The sequence below is a fragment of the Anser brachyrhynchus genome (assembly GCF_964034855.1).
Source record: "Anser brachyrhynchus genome assembly, chromosome: 8".
NCBI lineage: Eukaryota > Metazoa > Chordata > Aves > Anseriformes > Anatidae > Anser > Anser brachyrhynchus.
The window spans coordinates 28,246,022-28,263,316 of record NC_137702.1 but is presented as its reverse complement, the minus strand read 5'-3'; the positions used below and the strand labels follow the sequence as shown (position 1 = coordinate 28,263,316).

Here is a 17,295-nt window from a genome sequence, read left to right as displayed (position 1 = left end):
TTTTTATAAATTGACCCCACCCCTTATGTCATATTTCATAAATCTATATTAGAGACCACAAGTACTTACTGACAGATAATCTTGTAACTTAATCCTTCCTCCACTCCTCAGAGGAGTATTGAACATATTGCTATGTTAACATGTTAACAGATTCAAATGTTTTCTAATTTCCAACCTAGGTATGAATACTTGAAAGTAAATTTCTTCACCATTATACTGCAAACTAGACTTCTTGCTAAACACACAGACACAAAAACCCTTTACTCCTTCCTACCTCTTACTACTAATCTATTTACAGAAAGCAATCATATTAGCATGCAAACACTTCTTCCACCCTAAATAAGCCAGATGTTCAACTTTTCTCATAAAATCCCTTTCCTTTAATATGCTGAACTTCTACCTGCTTCACCTGCCCAGTTATTTCAATTGGAACAAGTCTTCTTGAACACAGATAATCAGGCCGTACAGAACATCCCAGTAAAGGTCTCACAGTCATTGCACAATTAAATAAATACATCTGCCACTTTACTAAAATTGACTGATGTGACAGAAACACATACTTGCATTGTTTGATTTTTTTTGGTGTGTTTGTTTTTGTTTGTTTGTTTGTCTCCTCCTGAGTAATCACAAACATCTTTGCTTAACAGTGGATGAGATTTTGCAGCACTACTTTGGCATGGAAGGCAACCCAGTCAGAGAATATGCATGCCATATTTCACAGCCAGACACCTGGATGGAATCAAAAATGCATCAGTAATGCTGTGTCAAGTGCACGCTATAAATGAGAAGCATATAAGATGATTGGTACAAAGAATATTTGATCTGCAAGGATATACAGAAAATCTCAAATGCAAACACAGGTAATAAAAAATGCACAGACCAAAACAAGGCTTTGAATTCTTCACACTAGCATGCACTACAACCTGTGAGCATCTGGCCCATGCACAGAATACTCTGGGTAAACATAGACATTTCCTACCAAATTTTTTGTCTTCTTTTGTTACAATAACATTCTGAAATCTTCAGCTACAATACTGATCTAAAGGAGCTCCAATGGGACATAAAATTATTTTAAAATCCTACAATATTTCACCACACCATTTGTTTTTAAAGAATAATGCCATGATGTTTCTTTTAGTTTTGTTGGATGCTAGAAAAACCTTGTATATTTGGTTACAGAGTGAGGCACCTACTTTCAATGATGGAAATGATATACAGGTGTTTTTTTATTATTATTATTATTTAGAAAGACAAAATACAGTCTAAAACAATTCTGGAATAAAAGAAAATATAAGAACATTAAATGTATGAAATTTTTATTGGCATTCACAACATATCCATCTCACATCAGCATGCACTCTACATTTTGTATTCTCTCTCCATTTGTGTTTACTCTAAGTATTTATTATATGTAGTCAAGGCTTATCAGTCCATATAGTTGAGGCACATTTGTTACTGCTGTCATATTGATATCTGAAGAAATGGCACCATTACTACCTGGGATATGTTTAGCAAGAAGCAATACTAAATGAGTAGAACTGAGATTCTCATTGCTATTCCGGTATGAGAAATGATTGCTCCAATATACTGGCCAGCTCTCAACCGGAAAAAAGAAAAAGTGATGGCATAGACAAAGTGTTTCAGAAAAAGATGTATGATTTCTGTGAGCAGCACTGTGTGCTGAGAGTGAATGACATATGAAAAGAAATATTTAAAACTTATACACGGGACTGGAGCAATCCAATTTAACAACTTAAAATACATCACAAAATACATTCACTCCCTCTATTCACAAAACAGCCACAGTGCTTTAAATTGTGTTATCTCAGCATTATTACAGCTGTATTGTGGTTAAACCACAGAACCAGCACAAGCTGTAAAATGGAGTAACAACATCAAAGTACAGCAAATACTTACTTGTGCAACACCACAGGATGCAGCTTTTCAGAGTGCATTCTCCTGGTATTTAAGAGCACCAGTTGTTCTATGCTGGAACTGTTTGACAAAACTGAAGAGAATTCACCATCAAATTCTCCACAAATTAGACAGCAATTTCAACTTTCCATACAACTCTCAATATTACTTTAATACTAAAACAGTGATATCTCACACACTGTCTTCTGACAGTAAAGCATTGAGGGCAGACAGAAGTTGAGTATCCATATCGTAGCATATTTCTTATGACAAACATTTTGGGTCTCAGACCATTTTTGTTCCATGCTTCTACAGCAGATAGAGTAATGAGACACTGATTACCAAGGCTCCTAAGTGTTCTGTGGAAAGCATAGGATGCAGATCACATAACACAGCTAAGGTACGTTGGTATTTCCAATGTTCTAAATATTGTACCATTTTTCCAAGGGAGAACAGAAGTGTAATCTTCCCAAATGAATTCCAGCTTAAGAATGCTAAATCTTAATTTAGAAGAAATTAAGAAATGACAGTTAAATATTCTGTGTAGATAAACAGCACTCTGTAACATTACTGTGAAACACTTTAGTTATCAAAACATTATCTGCTGCAATATTCAATTCAAAATAAAAAGCAAAACAAATCGAAGGTTGAAAACATGTTTTCATGTGAAAATAGCTGAAACATTCCTGCAGAACATTCAGCTTTTGAAAAAACTGGAAAAACTATTTCATCCAATACATCAGAGATCTGTATTTATTATAGAGAAATAGATCCATGTATATATGTGCACACACACACATGCACTTTTAAACTTGTTTTTGCCTTAGCTCAAAACAAATGATCCTTAAACATTTTCAGCAGTCACTCAGACCCAGATCTCGAGCCAGATAAATCACTGAATCTCCACAGTTCTAATGGTGCACTATACACAAAAACCTTATCACCTAAATAAACTACCTTTTCAACAGATAATACCAAGATTTAACTCTGAATACCTACGCAGTCCCTACCAAAACCAATAACATAGCATGCTTTAACTGAGAAAAAAGTATGGATCTTGAAAACTTTGACAAACATGATACTGTGCTGAAGGAAAAATCCATCCCTGGACAGAGCGCTAACGTAAGTCCAATATATTGCCGAAGTCTTCACATAGTGCTTAAATGATGCACAGATGCCACGTTTAACCCCAAATGAGGCCTGGCACATATGACAAAATATAAAACGGTAAATAAGGAACTAATTCATCTTCCCTGGGGTCATTATATCAACCTGCTTAGTAAAGCATGCCCTTTGTCTCACTGAAATCTGATTTCTTCATCAAACTATTTCATAGCTATACAGAAGCTGTATATTATGTACATTGTAGCTGCGTATTAGATAACTAAAATGTGGATTAATTTTCATTTCCTTTACCTCATGTTCTGGAGGACTGTCTTAGATTGAGAGCATCCAGAGGAGGGCAATAAAACTGGTAAGAGGGCTGGAAGGCATGTCCTATGAGGAGAGGCTGAGGACACCAGGGTTGTCCAGTCTGGAGAAGGAGGCTGAGAGGTGACCCTGTTGCTCTCTGCAGTGTCCTGTGGAGAGGAAGCCCAGAGGGAGGAGCCAGACCCTGCTCCCTGGGAACTAACACCAGGTCTTGAGAGGACAGCACAAAGCTGTGCCACGGAGGTTCGGGCTGGGCATGAGGAAAAGTTTCTGTACTGTCTGGATGGTCAAACACTGGAACAAGCTTCTTAGAGAGAGAGGTGGTTGATGCTCCATGCCTGTCAGTGCTCAAGAGGCATTTAGATCGCCCTCAATAACATGCTTTGATTGTTGGTTAGCCCTGAAGAGGTGACGCAGTTGCACTCAATCTTTGAAGGTCCCTTCCAGCTGAACTACCCCTATTCTATTCAGGTTTTTCAGTATTTTCTGTTTTATTAAAGAGGTAATTGCATTCCACAGAAAACACTCGCTTCCCAGCTAGAGTTCACATTCTTAACTATATACATAGAGAACTAAAGCTAGATATTAAGCTGCCATTTTCTAGCGTTAAGTATACAGATATTTTCCCATATCATCAAAACTTTGTTAGCTTTTTGCCATCCGTGCTCTTCATCACTAGTTTCATCAAATTACTTGTAGTTTGAAATATATGGATCTAGTAATTTAGTCATAGTTATCTCCAGGGCTGACAAAAAACAAGTTCTCAAATGATACCTTAAATTTTCCATAATATATGAATTTGAAAATACTACCTTAAAAAAACAAACAAAAAAAAAAAACAACAGCAAAACAGTGCTTCTACCTTATCTGCCACATTTCTTGCATACTACACAGCCCAAGAATACTGAGACTACCTTCCTGCTACCAATCTTTATAGTAGGCTTCCTTCCTAGGTCACTCTATTTTTATAAATATATATATATATTAATATTGATAAGGAACACATAAGCAGTGTATGACAAATTCTTTTGTCTAAATGACCTAAACGAGTGTTGCTGCTGTAAATAATAATGCCTGTCTTTGAAAACGTGCGTCAGGCCTGAATGTTCACTGTCATAAAACCTTTAAATTTGCATTATTTTCACAGTATGGATCACCATTTTTGATTTAACAATTGCATGTGAATTGATGCCATAACTTTGCCATTACTGGACATGCAAAACAACAACAATTGTGATTGCTATTGTCTGATATCAAGATACTGCATTCCTAAAGCTTATTGCTTTCCACTTCATAAACTACTCTGAACTTATTCAGAGAGTAAAATAAGGGATTTGCACTCATTTTACAACTGTGTAAACTGAGTAGCCCACAGGAACACCACTGAACTGGCTAAAGATATCTATTTAGAAAAAGAAATATTGATCAGACTTAAGGAATACACAGAAATGTTTATAACTTGTACAGTTTTAAATTATTATATTTCTGTTATTTATCTACACGGAAATGACTTGATTTTCCCTTTTATTTATGTTTTGAATTATGCACATTAGATATTTCATGCAACTAGTGGAAGATCACGTGGACAATATTCAAGCAATTGCTACTAGTAAGGAACATTATTCTCAAGAATGTGAATGTATTATCTGCTTTGCATCATACAAAAAAAAAAAACAGAAAAGATGAAAGCTGCACAGAAAAATGGAACAGCTATCTCAGAAAAAGTTATTGCAATAGGGTATATATGATTTTTCTGTTTTATGATTGTTAGATTTTTTGTTGTTTAACCTGCTGTTGTTCTCATACAAAAACTATTTACACATTATGCTGATCCATATGAAGTTACTTATATAAACTACATATGTCCTAAATCATTCAGTTCTTACTCGACTGAAAGAAAAATCAAAAATCATATTTAGTTTTAGAAGGAAAATGCAATAGTAGTGTGGGTTAGAATTAAGCTCTATTCAGCCCCAACAAGGTATTAATTTATTTTAATTAAGTTATTTAATTTATTATTTATTTTAGCTTCAGTGCTGAAATTCAACAGCCCTATCAATTTGTAGTGTTGCACTGATTAAAAATAAATTACTAAAAAAAAAGTATATATATATATTCTATATATATTTCTACAAGAAAAAATAAAAATGAACAATTGCAAAAGGTAAATTCTATGTAAAATTAAAGCTGTCAGCACCAATTTGATTTAAGTAATAACATATCTGAGGTAAGAGTTCCAGAATTTCCCAGTAATCTATCTTGTAATAACATCTGTCTTTTATATCACCTGTTAACTTTCAAAAAGTTTTCATATTGATATTTTTGGGAATGGAGCTTGGCATATATTGCTCATAAAAACCTCAGTTATTGCTAACTTCATGGTGAAGAAACAGGCAACATTTTGTTATCACTAGTATAAAACAAACTTGTATGTTTTCATTTTTGTAATTTTGCACACAAAAATAAATTTGAAACTGTTTCAGAATTAAATCTCAAATTTAAGGAAAAAATATATTTTTAAATATTCCTTTTGAAATTTCCTTGCAGACAAAAAAATAAGCAAAAAAAAAGCCTTAAAATCCTTATGGACTAAACACACTTGATCCATACTCAAGTAGTTATTTACTATAATTTTACTATTGAAGTTGGATCCACTTTAGCAAGTAGAAGAACATTTACTTTTTCACATAAAAATATCTCTCACTCTTGCAGTTTCTCTGAAGTGTGAAAAAAATCCTCTTTCAATATCATTTCGTATATAGACAGAAAAAATAAGGATTCTGTGATTAAGATGGGAATCATAAGAATTGAATAGCTCTATAACAGGATTGCTAAAGAATGTTAAGCGGGCTAAGGTATAAAATATATCTGAGCAGACTCATTGCAGGAACCAAAACAAAGGATCGGTATAGAAAAACAAGACGAGAAAGAAAGAGTAGAAATCAGAGACCCATTCTGTTGTACTGAAAATCTTGTTATGGGCAAGCATACAGCATACACACACTCTAAGTTCTGTCCATATTTGTAGATAGCCACCTACGTACACACATATATATGGAAAAATATATTTTAGTCTAATGAAAATTTTAGATCTAATTAAAACACAGAAATCAGTCCTTGCTTAAAATGGTAACAATGCTAACACTGACTCTGAAGTAACCCAGAAAAGGCTCAGCAATACAATTAAGGGGGGTGGGGAACAAGAGAAAAAGGCAAGCCCAGGTAGCACCAAGGCTCGCTTTACCCTTTTATGCAAAGCACATAATTTCAGCATAAGCTGTTGAGGAAACCAAGAATTCCAGCTTTGTACTCACAGTTGCTTTCCCAACTTACAACTCACACTGTATTTCTCACCATTGTTTGCTCTTACATGCTGCATTAGTGCTAATATGGCATAGAACTATCTCAAGTCTAAGGATGACAATCAATATATTTTGGAATACTCATTCATAATGTAACATAAAACTTGAAACTGACTCTCTTTCTTCACAAGTCAGAACATATACACAACAAGTGAAAGCACATTGAGAAGTGTTTTTTTTTTTCTTTTATTAAAATACCAATACAGTTTTAGAAATAACTGAAATGAACCATACTGAATATATATAATCTAAGGCTCTTGGAGGCTTAAATCTAAATTTATAAAAACAAGTTATTTGGCTGCGTGGCTTTAAAATATTATTTCCAATAGGCATCCACAATACATATTCAGACTAAAGCTTTGCAATGGATATCATCTGTATTTCCAATTTAAGACAACTCACTTACAAGGAACTAAAAAACAGAATCTGTAGCTACTAGTAAGCATTTATTCTTCTTCAATAATAAATGAAAGGAAAATACTAATCAACACATTTGATTGATGTAGATAAAGCTTAACATAGCAGAGAGAGAGCGTTAATTTAGAAAGCACAACTTGCACATAATCTATCTTCTGGTCAAATGTGCCTCCCTCAGAAGTTCTTAAAAACACTTGTTTGTTGTTGGTTTTTTAAAGCTTTGTATCACTATATGTAACATTATAAATTACATTACCTAGCTGTGGAAATGATGTATAGAAAAAAATATTGTAATTATGTCTGCTTTTAGTGTTGATAAAGAAATAAAGGGATGAAGTTGTGGTCAAAACATTATCTAAATGGAGGATATGACATATGATAGCCATAAGTGATTTTTGTGCCCGTTGTGGTTTGACCTTGGCAAAGCAGCAATAAATATTTATTTTAAAAAAACTAAATCTTTCATCCTATCAAAGGAATAAGAAGGTTCTTGTGCATTGTCCAAAGAAATTTTCCTCAGTAGGGTGACAGAAAGATTTGTGTAAGTAGGAATTCTAAGGTGAAATCATTGGTCACTGTAAATTTTTAAACTTCAATGAGACTTTTATCACATGTATGTCTTACAGCTGTATTTTTAGTAAGGTAATTTCTTTGTTTTGGCCTTCAGAATTTAAACAAACACAGAAGTAGCCCCATCAAGTGTAGTGGGAGGGTGTGCAAAGGACATAGCTAGGGCATAGAAGAGTATTACTGTACTCTGGTACCAGAATTCAAAGCTGCCATATATAGATTTTTTGCCTCTTGCTTGTGTTATTATGGAGATACCACTGGCATGTATCTTAAATAACATAATGATGGAAGTCAACACTAACTCAGACATGGGTTTGCATATAAAAGCCATGCCAAGCACAAATGAAAGCTGATTCTGTGCCCATGTACACAGTATGACATAACGTGATTCAGAGTTCTCTTCAAATTTGAAGACAGAGGGACTGGACAAAAATATCTACCTAGACCACTCTTGGCCCCCTTTCTCCTGGCCCTCGTTCCTATTTTTCAGCCATGCTTAAAAGTTCCTAGAAAAAAAATAAGTATGTTTTTAACTTACACCAAAAAGACATCCCTAATTTATTTCAACTATTTTAATATTTCTTTTCTTTATAATTTCTTCTAAAATATCTAGTCAGTGAACTTGTGAATGATTCTTAACATCACTTTCTATTTCATGACCAAAAAGAAAATCAAGTCAGTTGTTTCAGTTTCCTGTTCTCTTGACTAGTTACATGTCCTCTTTGAACATGTCAGAGCATTCATTCACTTTTTTTCCACTTTTGTCTGGAACTCCTGACAGCACTTACAATAAAAAATGTTATTATTAATACCTTGAGATGTACCAATGCTTTGCGTGTAGATGGTATAAAGGGAAGAGGGAGATTAGACCAGAATCATAATATTGCTAGTGGAAATTCCATCTCAAGGAGTCATCCTGTAATTCATCTTCCTCCCATCTCATATATGTATTATTTGAAAAATACTGTTAGGCTAATTTCTGAGTAATATACACCATGGTTTCTTCTGTAAATCATTTTGATGGAATTTATTCACAGAAATGCTACTTTCCTCTGAACAAGTGAAGTGGTTTTTTTATATTTTTAAGAGATTAAATTACTGAAGAAAAATAATGCAAATCAAAGCAAATAAACTATTACATTTTAAGTCAGGTATACAGATTAATGTACAAGTTTAATGCAATATATTTGGAAAAATGTTTGCAACATAAGGCTCCATAGGGGCCCACAAGAGCTTTAGTCAAGCTGTCAAGTCTAATCCAATATCTACTATTTACAGACAACTCCTGTTCAGACAAACTGCTGAGTCCATATTTGGGTCCAAATTTTGCTTTTGAGTTATCTATAATCTAGATTGATATCTGTCTGTAGGGAAAATACAGATGCTTTATAGTTTTTCTTAAGTCAGGAGCTATTGACCATTATACAGCCCACAGCATATGAATTCAGAATTTTCATTGCATATATTTTCTTCACAACATAACACTCTAACAACGGTTCACTAAAAATGACTTGAGTTTACCCTCTTCATATTCTGTCCACATCTCTTCCATCTTTGACTAACACAGATTTATAAAACAACATAAAAATATAGGTTTCATTTTAAAGAAGATATATACGCCCGCTGAAGAAAATATTCCAGGAAATATATTTAGTTTCTGGTGTGTTTGTTTGTTTGTTGCTTTTTTTTGTTGTTGTTTTCATTTTCTGTACTTGTTTAGGTAACATCTACTTAATTTTTTAGGAGCAGAATTTGAAAACAGAATTACCTACATACATTTCTTTATGTGCTCAATACTTTCTGTATAAAAAGGTGCATCTCAAAAGACCTAATTCATCAAATAGATTTTAAAATCCAATCAAATCAAACACTAAGCAGTTTGACTCATTAGGGCCATATAGCAGTACATGAAATGCTTAAAAATGAAGGAAAAGATGAGGGCAGTGACAGGACAATATTATTCTTGTACACATATGTATATATGAAACAGAAAAGAAAATGCTTTATGCAATGTTTCCAAATAGCATCCTCTGCAGATTAGCCAAACTGACTGATAAAACAAAAACAACCCAAAAGGCTGTTTTTTCAGAAGTGATTTTTTTTATTTCAGATTGGAAGAAAACATGTTTTAAATACATATTTTAGTCTTCAAAACATACTTATGCTATTGTGATCTAGGGGAAAAAAAAGTCTGCCTAAGAGAAAAAGAAAATGTGGTAGTCAGGTGTAAAAATGATACTGAAAATAGTGTTTTAAAAAGCAGTATTCTTTGTTCTCTTCCATGGGTTACCAGAAAACTCACTAAGATCAATGGTAGTTCTTCAGAGGGGCCTAGGATGTTTACAGGTGATGGCAATTTAAGCAGCTTGATAAAGGTAACAGCAGGGAACGATACCCGGAACCACTCAGCTGCAACATATTATCTACAAAAGATGTGCCTTTAATATACAGTAAAGGATTAATATCAGTATCTTACAACGTAGTGCAAATAAGAATATTAATGCCAATGTAAAAGCAGTTTCAGAAATTTCTGACATTTGGAAAACAACTGCTTGACACTTGGACCCCCAGGTCAGTTTTATAATTTTTAAGAGGTGCCCAGAGCTGATATGTGGTTTCTTACAATGTATTTGCTATCGTGAAGCAAAGATTAAAAGAATTTTTGCAGAAAGTACAGTTGAATTAAGCGTCAAAATACTCTTGTGCTGCAGAATCCAAATGGGTCACATGTGAATTACCTGCTTTAAAACAAAATCACACAGTAATGATCTATAATTTGCAAGGAAGGACATTACGACAAGCAATCAGGTATATTCTGCAAGAGCAGCCCTTGACCTTTGGGCTCTTCCATCACTTACCAGATGGGCTGGGGCTCCACACTGGAGCGATAGCACTGGAATTGGGCTAGTAGTGAAGAAAAGGTCAGAGTGATTACAGGAAGATATATGCGTGATTGACCCATATTAGCAGAAAGCACTCATAACTAACAGAATAACGCTCTTCAGCACCCAGCAGGAGCACAAGCAAAAAATAAATCAGTTTTTTCAGTGGTTTCTCTTTTTATCCTTTTTCTCTAAAGGCTACACAAAACAATCACATTTGAAATTAGATGACTTTTAATTATAATAGTTTGTTTTACCGACATAGATATACTCTCTCACTTGGCTGAATATTTTTAGAACTTTTCATTCATTATTTTATTACTATTGTTCCCTTAAGATTGTCATATTGAATTCTAGTCTCTGAAGTAATGAATATTGTAATTAAATCTTGGTTAAAGGTAGTTCACGGCCAAATGCTGCTCATTTCTTCCAAGCATCTGGTTTCCAATTCAACTTCTAGTTTGCTGGCTTTGATGATTCTCTGACCCTGATAAAGGAACTTTTTAATAGAGCTCTTAGAAGCTATTTACATGAGAATATAAGTGGAGAATAGAACTTAAAAAAACTAGTCAGGTATTAAAGTTCTCATGGCTTTTACCACAGAGCCATTTTATTTCACACATCATACTTTCCTCTCCTTCAGGATAATCGCAAGGGTACAGAAGCGAAAACAGGTGGAGTTAACTAAAAAGAATCTGTTTATTGCCCCCAAAGGGACCACAAATTGCATTAACAGTTGGATCGTGTCCTTCCTAATCCCATGGAACTCAGTGGCAGTTCTATGTAAAGCACAAGTGAGCCCTACCTACTATATATTCATGAAGTTAGAATGTGAATACCTAAATTTAGTGACAGCTTTTTATGGAGATGCTGAGGAACAATAACTTTGTTGTATTGTATATTGTAACCTGAACTTATGACACTATGACTAACTCTTTCAAGTGCCATGCCATTTAATTCTTTGTTTTACATCTTGGTCAAAAACACATCAGAACAACAGCAGAAGGAACTAGAAGGGACACGGATTGTTCTGTAACACAGGGGTGCAAGGGGGCAAGAGCAGATCTCTAGTCAGACACAGAGAGGAACAGGCCTATGAGAGCTTTGTTGTAGGCGAGCGTGGAGAACCAGTGACGTCAAGTAAATGGAGCATGTGACTAGAGGAATTTGAGATGAATGAATGAAGAGAGGAGCTGCAGGAAAGGAGGATATAATGAGGTTCATAAAAAATGAAAGAGCAGATGAGATAGACTTACTGTGTTGGGGGACACAGGCTAAGCAAACAGGCCAAGGTAACTGTCCTCATATCAAATGTAGTCCTTTCCAAAGCCTGGACAGAACTCATAGTTTCATCTTTCCCCTGTCAGAAAAGCTCCACAGAAAATTGGACAAAGACTTGAATATCCCACCCTGTTTTGCCAGGAGCCTAATCAGAGGGACACAGTATAATCTACTTCTCTACTGTGGCAGAACTGATCGTTGAGGCTGGAGACAATGACACAACAAACTCTAAACAGGCCCTAACTGTCTTAAATGTAACAGTCAACATTATTGGATACTTCTGACTTTTGTAGCTCCTGATTTATAAGGTATGGTTATCACCAGCTTCTTGAATGAAAGAGGGACTGGAAAAATGCATCAAAATTAACAAAAAACTTCATCTTTCTATCGATGAACACTTCAAAAATTAATTCTGTCCTGACAATAAAGCTTAAGTAAATAAACTCAGAGCATATATAGATCAGTAAGACAGAAGCTAATCAGTGTCATGTTGTAAGTGAGCAACTCTTTGGACTAAGCAAAACAGCAATGTAAGGAAAAAAATAGTATCAGACCATAGCCTGACAGGTGAGGTTGTAAACTCTCCGTAACTGAAAATATCTAAGAAAAGGCTAGACCATTTTATTTATTTATTTATTAAGAATACACAGTAAAGTTGATTTAATTTTGGGGGCCAAGGCAGAAATTAGAGGAGATATTCCTATGATTTTATTACTCAAGACTGTACATACAAATAGGTTGAAATAGACGATCAGTCTTCTGTCTTTTGCTACCTTCTGAGTGATCAACATCATTAGAAAAAATTTATGTCCCACATTTATTCTTTAATTGGAACGCATCATTATTTAGGAAACAGAAACTAGTAAGTTGACAGTCACCCTGCTTACACAGAGACAAATATAGATGAATATTTTAAAAATACTCTTTCCCCCAAGCAATTTTAAAATGCAACCTGCATATTTAGGTAGAATATTTGCTGTCTTACCAACAAGAAAATAGCATGTAAGATATAGCACGCACAGAGCAAAGTCTCCCAAGGTTAAGCAAAACATTTGCAAACAATAAGGCCTTACATGTTTCAATAAATGCAACTGTAAACTTTTAGAATAAAACATTATGTAGTCCTGCCAAAATCTCAGATAAAAATACTACGGACATTAATCTTCATATTAAAAATACCTTTCAAGTAACAATAAGAATACCAACAATACCCTCTCTTGTTTTCCCAGACTATACATTGATTTTTCTCTCACTGGCCACTGCCTTATTCATGCCTTGCAAAGAATGACATGGCACTGTAATATTACCAATGTAAGGCTTATCTTTCTCTAATGAAAGCATATCTCCAAAGGTGAACAAATCAACAGGTTAAATCATCATGTTCTGTTTTCCAGCTAAAAGTATATATATATTTCCATCCTTTCTTAAACAGCAAAATACTGCAACAACCTAAAACAAGCATTACACAAGTAATGGAAAACAAGGCCTTCCACCTGCATGTTCCTTCCTACTGCTGAGAGCACTTACAGAAACAGAGCCCGAAACCAACAGAAACATACCTGGAACTTAAATACAACTTTCCTATACAATGAAAGGCTTACAATGTACACTGTTCCTTGCAAGTAAAGCTACTCCAAAATGAAATGGAATTGCCTCCTATGCACTGATGTTTGCAGTGCTGTCAGAAAGAATCTGAGGTATTTGTTTGGTTTTGCTTTATGTGAATCAGCCTTTTGAAATGCATTTTAAAGGTGTATGTTTTGCTTAACACAAGTGTCGTGTAAATACAAACTAAACAGATGGACTTCACTCATTCTTTTCTCAGCATCAACTTTGCTATTCTCGTCTTCATAAGACTTCTGAATTGTCTTTGGAACAATGATATGGAGAAGTATGAGTTATATAAATTATACCATTAAAAACAAACAAACAAACAAAAAGCAGTTTTTAGAGAAGATATTCAACTAGGAGTTTTGTGTTTCAAACACATTAAGGTGCAGAAGTTGTGGTTTCCAGCCTTGGAGATGTTACAGCACTCCAAGGTGTCAATGGGACACTTGCTACAAGCCCACAGATACTTACTTACATAATAGGATTAGCTAAATAGCAAATCAAGCTGTGTGCATCTGGCATGTGGCACTGTACCAACACTTCTGTTGTGTTTCATTACAGGCAGAGGTATCTACCTTGTGTATAGACATTATACCTTTTCAATACTTCCTTGGTACTCTTTTCTCTTACAAGCATATTGATCTTTGTAATAACTTCAGTATTTTGCTAGGGACTAGAGAGAGTAAGAGTCTAAAAGTAGAGCTCTATGGAGATATAAATAGCCAGTATTATTTGAAAGAAAACATGTAACTAAATATTATGGAAAAGTCTATAGCAGCTGATGGCTTGTAGCAGTTTTTGGCAAAGGTCAGAACCAACTATAGGCAATGAAATACATGTAAATTTTTGAAGAGATTTACTATATGGATAGAATAAAGGCAGAAGTATGTAGGACCTTAATCAATATGCACAACTAATGCAAGGAATCATTTCATTTCTACGTTTTACTTATTTGTCTTCTTGAGATTATAAATTAAAATTTTATGTTGCCTAACATGTCCAAACATTTTAAATAAAAGATCCCGAGTCACAGTGAAGTAAGCAAATACTACCCTTATAGGCTTAATATATATCCACTACCATACAAGTAAATGAACAAACCTTGGATTGCTCAGATTTATTTGATTTTGGTCACAGAGTAGATATAGCACCAACTTCTAGGGTATATGTCATATGGTCATATTTAAAAACTCTTGAGAAAGAAAATTAATCCGCTGTAGCTACAAATAATTATAAACCCAGACTACTACCTTTTTTTTTTTTTTTTTCTTTTCCAAACTCCAGAAGGGGTAGAAGTTTTCACCCTAATTTTGCATTGGTGCACTCACACTTTCAGATTAAACAGTTTACTAAGAGATCAGAATAGGAAGATAAAAGATTCCCTTGTTTCATTCACGATTTTCTTTTTGAACTCTTTCCAATAGAACCCAAATGATTTTCATGTCTTCTTGACAAAAGTATGACTTCCTTACATATCATATATGAATTTCTGTATAACAGTATAAAGGAGAATTTCCTTTGATAGCAAGGATGAAATTAAATTGGAACACTAAAACTACACAGAAATATGGAAGTTGGGTGAACTGTTGACTTTTGAGTCCATGCCCCAATTCAAAACATCTAGCCTTAGCCCAAATTACAGTGACAAGGTAAATATATATCACACGTATTATAAGGACCTGAAGCAGTTATGCTTTCAAAGAACATTAAGAAAAATATGGTGCCTCCTGATACAACTTTTGGCTGTCTTTTTTAAAGAATAATGAGAAAAACTCTATCCAGTCCTAGACCAAGTGAATATTCAATTAGCTTGACAACTGAACAATGATATAATTATGAAATCAGCCAACCTGTAAAAGCTCACAGCCCCTTCCATGCAATAAACAAAAGAAATGATTTTTAGTTCAGTGCGTAAAACGTTCTTAACAGCATCATAAGAAAGTGACCTCATAAACCAAATAATCATAAAAATGACACTCAGAAAAAATCTTACTATATCTCTGATTTTTTTCCATGTTTCTTTTAACACTTGAACACAATCTATTCCATCGGTTCCATCTTAGGGAGGGGCAGTTTCTTTTATCTTCTTGTTTTACACATAAAATATAAAATGCTCAAGAATGCTGAGAATGACATCCTGACTGTTTTTTCTAATGTTCTTACGCATTGTCTCTCACAAGACTAAATTCAACACAAAGGATGGTCGCTTCTCTCCCTCATTGATAATTAGACTCCACTTAGCTATTCAGAGCTTCAAAATACTTTTTTGTCCTCCCTTAGTATTTTATATAGCAGAGTTATTGCAAATAGCAATGTAAATGCAAAAATATGAACAAGATTTGAGGCATTCAAAACCAAAACAGCAGTATAAAGGTAATTTAGAAAAAAGTCTATTTGAAATGACAGCAGGTGTTGTCATTTGATCTACAAGCCTCTTGTAGATCAATATGACCTAAACCAAATATACCCTAAGTTCCCTAGACACCTGGGGGATATTTCCCAGGTGTTTACAAAAACAGAAGTTTCTCCAAAGTTTTTTAAGTGCTGGAACCCAGACTCCACCACTGCCTTAAAACGCATTAAAGTATTAACATTTTTTCCCTGATGATACAGTATTCTGTTATACTCCCTTCCTGCCTTCACCAAGATCAGGAAAAAAATGCTTGGGGAAGTGGATGTATCCATTAGACAGGAAATTAGAGCAAAAGGGAGAGCGTGAAAAAGAAATTGAATACACAGTTAATTCAAGTCAGTGAGATTTTGGTGGTGGAACAGATGAGCTGCTGGAAGATAGTCACACTGGGTAGAGCCAAGCCTGAAAGATTTTATGCATTGTGCCCATGGAAGCATGTACACATAAAGCATTGTACCTATGGAAATCTCTCTTGAATCAGAAAAATGCTGAGTTAACTGATTCTCTGAGAAGTAACACAACCCTTTCCACCTGGCTGAAACAATAGGCAAGGGAAACCTTAAACAAAAATGATCACACTCAGTTTCAATTCCCACTTCGTTTCATACCTCAGGATTGCTTGACCAACATGCTTTATGCTTCTTTCCTGTGTTTTTTTGTTGTTGTTGGTGGTGGTGGTGGTGTTTTTTTTTTATTCTAGATCTTCATGCTGAGGAACAGCAATGTTTATTTCCTTTGAGGCTCCTGTAGGAGAAAAAGTAGAGGAATTAAAATTTATTTCCTATTCTTACTCTTATTTTTTTGGTTTTATTATTTACAAACAAGTTTGATTCTAGACAAGTTTGATTCTTTCTTCACACAAGATTTTTTAATTTTTTTTAATAAGAGTTGAAGTTTTTTATGCAAACATGCTTACAAATGTATGTTTCATTATATTCTTCCACTGAGAAATGGTACATTCAAGAAAAGAAGAATGTTTATAAATTTTCAGTTACAGGAGACATGTACGGAACAAGAAAAAATACATAACTTGTCAAACTGGAATTTGGCCACGATTTTTCCCAAAAACATATGTGCAATGGGAAGAGGAGAACATTCTACATTACAAGTGGTCAGTTTTAGTTTGGCAATTCACATAAGCCGTGCTCCTTTTAAAACGGATGGTGAAGACATCATATTTTCTAAGATTTAAAAATGCAAAAGTATATCTTCCATGAGATCATTCTTATTTGGATTTTGAAACCTGCACATGTACGTATGTATGTAAAATTTTTGAATTTGTTCTTCCATGGAAGTAGTAGGGAAATCACACTGGGGAGTTTGATTCATATTTCAATTTGCTGTCAGCCTTTGCAGAATGATACAATGCCTTATTCTGTGAACTCCATCTTCATTATAATATCACACTTGGGAG

The 17,295-nt window shown here is 34.4% G+C and overlaps 1 protein-coding gene across 3 annotated transcripts in view; it reads right to left on the bottom strand.

Moving 5' to 3' along the window:
• Positions 1-17,295, bottom strand: part of LOC308199452 (uncharacterized protein) — a 490,488-nt gene that overhangs the window by 357,164 nt on the left and 116,029 nt on the right. The window contains exon 2 of one of the 3 annotated variants that reach the window (XM_080603633.1): positions 16,490-16,625. The exons of the other annotated variants lie outside the window; for them this stretch is intronic. The gene's annotated coding sequence lies outside the window, so the exon portion shown is untranslated. The remainder of the gene's footprint in view (positions 1-16,489; positions 16,626-17,295) is intronic. 3 annotated transcript variants of the gene reach the window in all.